The sequence below is a fragment of the Podarcis erhardii genome, assembly GCF_964252035.2.
Source record: "Podarcis erhardii genome assembly, chromosome: 1".
Taxonomy (NCBI): Eukaryota; Metazoa; Chordata; class Lepidosauria; order Squamata; family Lacertidae; genus Podarcis; species Podarcis erhardii.
Window position 1 is genome coordinate 23,902,559 of NC_138497.1, and position 8,871 is coordinate 23,911,429.

Here is an 8,871-nt window from a genome sequence, read left to right on the forward strand (position 1 = left end):
TTATAAGCATCAGTAAAAAAAGGAAGAAGTTACTATTATGTTAATAATTTTATTTTGCAAGTTCCCGTACAGTAAAGAATAATAACAAATCAGCCACAGAGCTCTCATGTGTCATTGGTACAGCATAGGATTGGAAAGAAGTGATAAGCACTGAAATCAGATAAGCAATAATTACAGCAACTATCAGATATACCGTATTTTTTGCTCTATAAGACGCACCAGACCACAAGACGCACCTAGTTTTTGGAGGAGGAAAACAAGAAAAAAAATATTCTGAATCTCAGAAGCCAGAACAGCAAGAGGGATCGCTGCGCAGTGAAAGCAGCAATCCCTCTTGCTGTTCTGGCTTCTGGGATAGCTGTGCAGCCTGCATTCGCTCCATAAGACACACACACATTTCCCCTCACTTTTTAGGAGGGAAAAAGTGAGTCTTATAGAGCCAAAAATACGGTAATCCCTGTAGGTTGTTAATAGTGCTGAGAGTTGTTAGGAGACCCCTATTCCCCTCACAGAGCTACAGCTTCTAAAGTTCCCTGAGAAATGGCATTGACTGTTAAACCACATTGGGAATTGTAGCTCTGTGTGGGGAATAGGGGTTTCTTAACAACTCTCAGCATCCTTAACAAACTACACTTTCCAGGATTCTTTGTGGGGAAGCATGGCTTTTAAAGTCACATTCCTCCCCAGGCGGCATCCATTACTGGTCCTCCTGCTCCACATGTCCCTCAGTTTTTTTTGCCCAGCTGGAACGTGTCCTTGAACTGTGATAAAGCCTCTTGCTTGCATTGATGGAGAGAAATGTACATATGGCAGGAGTGTGGCTATAAAAACCTCTGACTTCTGTTTGGCTAGGCAGAGCTTTCCAAACTTTTCAAGGTTAAACTAACCCTTTCCAGCCCCAGGAAGAGCGTTCATGTGACACACCTACACACTGCAGCCGACACACTAACGTGTCACGACACACAGTTTGGAAAGCTCTGGGCTAGAATATAGCCCACTGTACAAAGCTAAGAGTCACATCCAATGCCTTACCCGTTTTTGCCCCAAGCCCCGTCCACCAATGGCATGTGGCCCTAGGAAGGTTCTCTATGAGAGAATATGGCCCTCAGGCTGACAAACATTGATAAAAGTTCCCCATCCCTGCCTTAGACAATGATGTTCTCAGGCCCTGGTATCTGTTATATGAGGAGATGACTGGCCCATCTTAAAGGGTTATTGTAAAGGTATTTGTGAAGCACTTGGAAGTTATTATTATTATGATGATTATTAATAATAATAATATACTGTCCTTCATCACAAGATCTCAAGTTGAAGTGCACTAAAATGAGTGGGGCAATAAATGCAGGAGGAATGATGTCCTTCCTTCACTTGTCAAGAGCTTATCATGCCTGAAAATGCTGTTGCAGGGGCCCTGCTTCCCAGGTTCAAGTAGGAGTTGTAAGGTATGAGTTCCAGGAACATTGCTAAGTCTCCTCATGTATCCTTGGTTGTATCTGGGAACTGTGTGTGCTGATGGTTGGATTCTATGAGCTAAGAGAGTTCTCACATGCTCCCAATAATGTCATCAGAGTTGCATTCCTGGGGGCTAGTGATGCAGAAAGCTTTCCTGGGGGCTGGTGGAGTTTTTTGGTACTTCCCTTCCATCATCATCTGCAGATGTCTACACAAGATGGTTCCTCAGAGCAGTAATGGATGGTGAGGAGGGGTGTTGTCTCACTCACGTGATCTCTCGGCAGTCAAACCACTGCTGCTTACCAGGAAATAGAGAGGTAAGGCAGCAGGGAGGCTGATGTGGCGCAAATGTCCCAGCAAGAGCACCTGATTACCTCCATTGTTGTGTTTGCGCCACGCCAATCTCGCTGCCGCCTTGCCCCTTCCTATCTACCTAGAGAGCAGCAGCAAGACATACAGCCAGTGTGGTGTAGTGGTTAAGAGCGGTAGTCTCGTAATCTGGGGAACCAGGTTCGCGTCTCCGCTCCTCCACATGCAGCTGCTGGGTGACCTTGGGCCAGTCACACTTCTTTGAAGTCTCTCAGCCCCACTCACCTCACAGAGTGTTTGTTGTCAGGGAGGAAGGGAAAGGAGAATGTTAGCCGCTTTGAGACTCCTTAAAGGGAGTGAAAGGCGGGATATCAAATCCAAACTCTTCTTCTTCTTCTTCCCACTGCTGCCTCAGAGGCAGCAAAACATTTTTCTGCCTGGGATGGACAGCACCCCCACAATTCTGCATCCAGAAGTTGATTGGACTAGCACCTGAATGTTGGAGGTTTCCTTCATTGCAACAGGTAGCATCAGGCCAGTTTAAGGGTCAAAAGGTAGGCCTATCTAGCACACACAGTGCTGTCCCCCCAGCACCTCACCACTGCTCCTCACCTGCTGCTCAGAGGCAGCTGCTTCACTCTGCCTAACAGTAGGGCTGGCCGTGCTTCCTGAGATGTTCCAGACAGAATTCATCTGTCTCAAGACTGTGTTCCAGCCATAATATTTCCTCTGATGATGAGGTTTTCAGGTCTTGAGTGAAGATAACCCCTCTGCACCAGGCACTGCCTTTGGCTTTCACCCTTTCCTGCTCTTCCTGCGTTCCCCAAGATCAAGGCAAATGTGTGCATTTGTGACACACTGCAAAAATATGTACAAATTGCTGTCCCCCTCCCCCCCAAAAAAATTCTGTCATAATGAGTAGGTGGGGCAGGTGCTTTTCAACAGAGCTCTGTTTCCGTTTGTCAGCTGGAAAGGATAAAATACAACACTGTGTTTCCATTTGCCTCATAATAGGATCTGAGTGCTTGTTATGTAAATTAGATTTCTGTTAAAGTTCAGTTTTAAAGAAAGACTAAGTGCCTATTTAATTGAGGCCACTGCTGTAAATGCTTCTGTAAATTTCCATTCAGTCAATGAGACAGGTCATTCTAGCATGGAAGAAGTGAAATGAGGGAGGAAAGGGAAGGAATGAAATATTGAAAGGCCAGTTTTGAAAACAGGCCTGTATTCTGTGCTCAAACATGCAATATTTAAGATGCATTATTTTAATATTTTTACTTTTTAAAAAACTATTTCTTTTTAATACACAAATGTACGCTTTGCTAACTGCTAACAGAACTGCGTAGAGCTATGCTAATGACTCAAACGGATGCTATTTTGTTCTGCAAATATTTTACGAGTTCTTTACACAAGTCCTTTTTTTTATGAATAAAAGGCGTAAGAGGAACTGGCTTCCCAGTGGATGTAGATGTTCGCTCTGCAAGACTGCGCAGAGCATGCAGAATTATCTATACCCTCCTGGCACAGAGATCTGTCTAATTACACTGTTTTCACTACCTAATCAAATGGAGCTCCCAGGAGTGGAATATTCTAAGTCTTTACAAGAGGCAGACAACTCACTAAAAACTGAACACTGGAATCCAGGCTCTCAAGAAGCTCCTGTACTCGATGGTGAAAGGAGATCACAGCCCTTGGATAGCTGTGTTGTATTTTGGAACTCATTGTTGCTAAGGGCAACCAGGTGCAAAAGGGGAGAGCAGAACTGTTGTACATTTTAAAAAACAGCAACCCTCATTTCCCAAATGTAGTTCTTGCTGGGGTTTTATTTGAAAAAATTGTATCTTCCCTTTTTGTTACCGTGGCAATACTTAGGGCAGCTGAAACCTATTTAAAATATATTTAAAATTATCCAACAAAAACAAGCTGACAGGAAATTGTAATCTATGTACTTCCCAGAAAGTTGACTAGGCTGACATTGGCTATGCCACAGTGTTAGGATATCTTAAGACAGAGGAGCAGCGAGTTGTCTGTACTTTTAAGAGTTTTGCGAGAAGCACGCTCAGTGATTCCACAAATTAATCGCTTCATGTAAAATATTTCAAAGTGCTTTTGTGGTAAAAACATCAACAATAAAAACAATTCCATTTTTTTTAAAAAAACAAACAATTGCATACATAAAGACAATTTCAAAACAGTACAGAGGCTAAACAACACTGGGTGCAACAGCTTTGTGCTATTGTTGTTTTAAACTCTTTGTCTCCGCCCCCGCTCCTGCGTGTGTGTGTATAAAAAAATAAACTTTTTGGTGCATGTTTTTGTTATATTGTAAATCACTTCAAGATGCCTCAAGGGAAGCAATTCATAAATTAAATACATCACCACCACTACAATTCATCTTAGGAAATTAACAAGTTAGGTTAGGGCTACGATGCGTCCAGGAATCGAGCTTAGAAAATGGTGTCAGGGTGGATTTTTCCTGCATTGGCAAAATGTCCAGAGAAACCCAGATGTACAGCAAGTAGGGCACATTTTTAAAAAATAAATGCTTTGAAAATCCAAAAGTCCCCAAACTTTTTTTGAGGGGGGGAGATGTTCCCCCCAAAAGCTCAACAACCATGTCCAGATTTTCACTTTGGGGAATATGGTAACCCTATTTTAGGTTAAGTCAGGCAACCTTCCTTGAGATGATAGTTGGGGCTAGGTTGGGGAGATAAACAATTATGAATTTCAGAGCCTCCAAGGGGTTAGCGTGAAAAGTGCAAATTGAATAGGCTTCCTTCTTCAGAGGATTAAAAGGGTTAAGGTTTAGAGCAGTGGGTTGGAATAAGCGGGAGATGGGGCAGGTCATGATGCTTGCTGTCCATTTGAGTGCAAGGCTACAGCTATGGAAGAAACAGGGACCTTTTGGCTTCCTGTTTCTGCCTGCACCCTCGAGACAGGGAGAGAAACAGATGAAGATAAACAAAGAATGATCGGGGGGGGGGCTCATTCTTTGAATCCCTCTCTGGGTGGGAGAGGAATGGGCACTCACCTGCAGATTGCCCTGAGGTTTGGCACTCAATTCCCTGGAGGCAATGAGACAACAAATTGCGGAACATCTCAGCTACAAGGATTTAAAGGTTGGAATTGAGATAAAGTTTCATTCGGTGCCAGAGACGGGGTGGGGTGGGGGGAGAGCCTGTGGTTGTTTTTCAAAGTTTTTCTTTTACATTTCTGATTGGGCAACCCTCCTAAGAATGCAAGGTTAAAACATAATATAAAAAGTGAAGGTGGAAGAAAATGGATTAATAACATGAAATTTAACATCAAACTGGAACTGTGTAAGAGAGATGAATGTAATGGGGGGGGGGAGAGTTTCACCCTTTGAAATGACTGTGTTAGAATATAGAATGAAACCACCCCCACTCTACGTTATTTTCAAAGGAATGTGAAAGAGACTGAAACAATTTGGAATGTAATCTAACTGGAAAGATAACTGACTATAATTTTTTCAGCTGAAAGGAGGAAAGGAGTCTGCCAACTGCAAGGTCAGAGGTTTTCTTATTAATCATTGGCAGTTTGGAATCAGACCGCTCTTCCTAGGTTGGGGGGGGGGATGACAAGGACAGTTTATTCGTTGAAACAGAGGGGTCTCTAGCAAACTCTTGAATCACAGGACAAAGTGATGCAGAGGCTTTTGTAAAAACTATGAGACAACCACTTCCTCCGAATCATGATGGGGAATATTAATAGTTGGAAGAATGAAGTACATAACACCATATATGGTTGGGACAACATCTTGGGGGGGAATTACCACACGCAGGAAAGAACAATGATCACAGACTAGCTCATTTGAAACGTTATAAATTACTTAATATATCAACACAAATTGAAACCAAAAGATTGTAGCTGTTATAATAAATAATAATAATAATTTATTATTTGTACCCCGTCCATCTGGCTGGGTTTCCGCAGCCACTCTGGGCGGCTTCCAACAAAGATGAAAGATACACTAAAATGTCACATATTAAAAACTTCCCTGAACAGGGCTGCCTTCAGATGTCTTCTGAATGTCAGGTAGATGTTTATCTCTTTGACATCTGATGGGAGGGTGTTCCACATGGCGGGCGCCACTACCAAGAAGGCCCTCTGCCTCGTTCCCTGTAACTTGGCCTCTTGCAGTGAGGGAACCGCCAGAAGCCCCGCGGAGCTGGACCTCAGTGTCCGGGCAGAACGATGGGGGAGGAGACGCTCCTTCAGATATACTGGACCGAGGCCGTTTAGGGCTTTAAAGGTCAGCACCAACACTTTGAATTGTGCTCGGAAACGTACTGGGAGCCAATGTCAGTCTTTCAAGACCGGTGTTATATGGTCTCGGCGGCCGCTCCCAGTCACCAGTCTAGCTGCCGCATTCTGGATTAGTTGTAGTTTCCGGGTCACCTTCAAAGGTAGCCCCACGTAGAGCGCATTGCAGTAGTCCAAGCGGGAGATAACCAGAGCATGTACCACTCTGGCGAGAGAGTCTGCAGGCAGATAGGGTCTCAGTCTACATACCAGATGGAGCTGGTAAACAGCTGCCCTGGATACAGATTTGACCTGTGCCTCCATGGACAGCTGTGAGTCCAAAATGACTCCCAGGCTGCGCACCTGGTCCTTCAGGGGCACAGTTACCCCATTCAAGACCAGGGAATCCTCCACACCTGCCCGCCTCCTGTCCCCCCAAAACAGTACTTCTGTCTTGTCAGGATTCAACCTCAATCTGTTAGCCACCATCCATCCTCCAACCGCTTCCAGACACTCACACAGGACCTTCACCGCCTTCACTGGTTATGATTTAAAAGAGAGGTAGAGCTGGGTATCATCCGCATACTGATGAACACCCAGCCCAAACCTCCTGATGATCTCTCCCAGTGGCTGCATGTAAATGTTGAAAAGCATGGGGGGGAGGACAGAACCCTGAGGCACCCCACAAGTGAGAGCCCAGGGGTCTGAACACTCATCCCCCACCACCACTTTCTGAACATGGCCCAGGAGGAAGGAGCGGAACCACTGTATGACAGTGCCCCCAGCTCCCAGCCCCTCAAGACGGTCCAGAAGGATGTTATGGTCGGTGGTATATAAGGGAATACTATCTTGAAGGGAATGTAATTGAAATTATTAAGATTTTGGAACGCAGAAAATAAAAATAAAAAACAAAGAGGAACCCATCAAAACTAGCATGTGAGGAAGTCACTTAAAGTGTATAATTCAGTATATAAATAATTGGTTTTAATAACTGGATAAAATTGGCATTGTTATAATGAGGCTGTTATTGGAACAATATTGGAAAATCAATAAAAAATATATTTATCACAAAAAGAAGCAGGGACCTTTTTTAGATGCCAGAGCTATGAGCCCCTCCCCACCTAAGGTCAGGTTGCATATATGTGTAAATAAACCATAGATCCTAAAGACACCAGTATCTCCACTGTGCTTCATTTGTTCAAAAGGAAGTACAGACCCTGGGTTAAGGCACGCCTGCAACCCAGGAATCTCGCATCACTCGATGAGATTGGTAAGTACACAGTTTGAACTTATTAGATGCATTGTTAAACTCAAGGCTGACCAGCAAGCCCGTGAAACGTCTGCCATTAAGGTTTATTACTTCATCAATATTGTGGAATATGGTATATAATACCTATCGCTCCCATGAGTCAGCCAGTCTATTCCAGAGGAACATGCTGTTTGCTTCCAGGTGTCAGATCAGAGACAAGGGGCCTGTGGATTCTGGCGTAAAGAGGGAAGGCCTGTTCTATCCCAGGACTGTAGATTCTGAACAGCATGTTGCACAAACTATTGTTTAGCCCAGCAAGTGAGATTTCCTTTCCCTTGGCTAATGAGGAATTCATGCTGGCAGGCTGCATTTCAGACACAGTGATCACAAGACAGGACCAAACATCAAAAAAGGAGTGGCACATCAGAGGAACCGCAAATTGACTTTTGGAGGCCTATCTCTGTTTAAAAACAAGAATTGGGAGGAAGCATACTGGATGTGCCAAGTTTTGTGCTTTTATTTAAATACTTTTTTTAAAAAAGCAAATTCTCCCAGTCTTCATTTGCCAGCCTGACTTTGTCCTCTTATTTATTACAGAATTAAGTCATTACACCCTGCCATTCTGCCATTCCTGGCTCCCAAGGCTGATTACAATCAGAGTTCTGTAAAACGGTATGTCAAGATCAAATCAAACCACAATAATCGATAAAAGAAAAGTGAGTAAAAGCAATCAAAAGTTATAAGTGCTGCCAACACAAATTCAAAATGTTGAGAAAAATACATAAAGTTTTAAACTAGACATCTAAAAGCCAGTAATGTGGGTTGTCCAATGAAGAAGAAGAAGATGAAGTGTTTGGATTTGATATCCCGCTTTATCACTACCCTAAGGAGTCTCAAAGTGGCTAACAATCTCCTTTCCCTTCCTCCCCCACAACAAACACTCTGTGAGGTGAGTGAGGCTGAGAGACTTCAGAGAGAAGTGTGACTAGCCCAAGGTCGCCCAGCAGCTGCATGTGGAGGAGCGAGGAAGCGAACCCAGTGCTTGGGAAAGGCATTCCATGCATGGTCTGGGTGCCACCACAAAAAAGTCCCTGTTTCTGATTAGCTTCCCACTGCACCAAGACTAAGGCTGCTGCAGATTATTTTAATACCTCGTGAGGATCATATGGGAGCAGGCTTACAATTATTAACTTAGTACATTCATATTTACCTTTCCTCCAAGGAGCTAAAGTGGTGTACATGGTTCTTCCTCTCCCCATTTTATCCTCACAACAATCCTGTGAGGTACGTGCCTGCTCCACTCTCAGCTGACTCAATTCCAAAAATTAGTGGGGAGAAGGCTCTGTTTCTGTTCCCCTCTAGCATTCACAGTTCATGGACTCCTAGCAGTGTCTTCTTTGTGGTGACACCCTGACTCTGGAATGCCTTCATTACTGAAATTACATTTGCCCTCCTTGTTTGCCTCCAGTTGTCAGCTGAAGGTGCTCTTGTTTACTCATGCTGATATTTTGTTGCCTAAACCCCCTCCTTGTAGGTTTTTTGCCAGAGGTTGGATGGCCATCTGTCATGGATGCTTTAGTTGAGATTCTTCCACTGCA

At 43.9% G+C, this 8,871-nt stretch overlaps 1 long non-coding RNA gene across 1 annotated transcript; it reads left to right on the forward strand.

The window, feature by feature from the left end:
- Positions 1-5,185: 5,185 nt before the first annotated feature.
- On the forward strand, positions 5,186-7,990 carry LOC309345612. Its single transcript, XR_014158325.1, has 3 exons — positions 5,186-5,288; positions 7,230-7,294; positions 7,871-7,990. It is a non-coding gene; the product is annotated as an uncharacterized lncRNA (long non-coding RNA).
- The last annotated feature ends 881 nt before the right edge of the window (positions 7,991-8,871 follow it).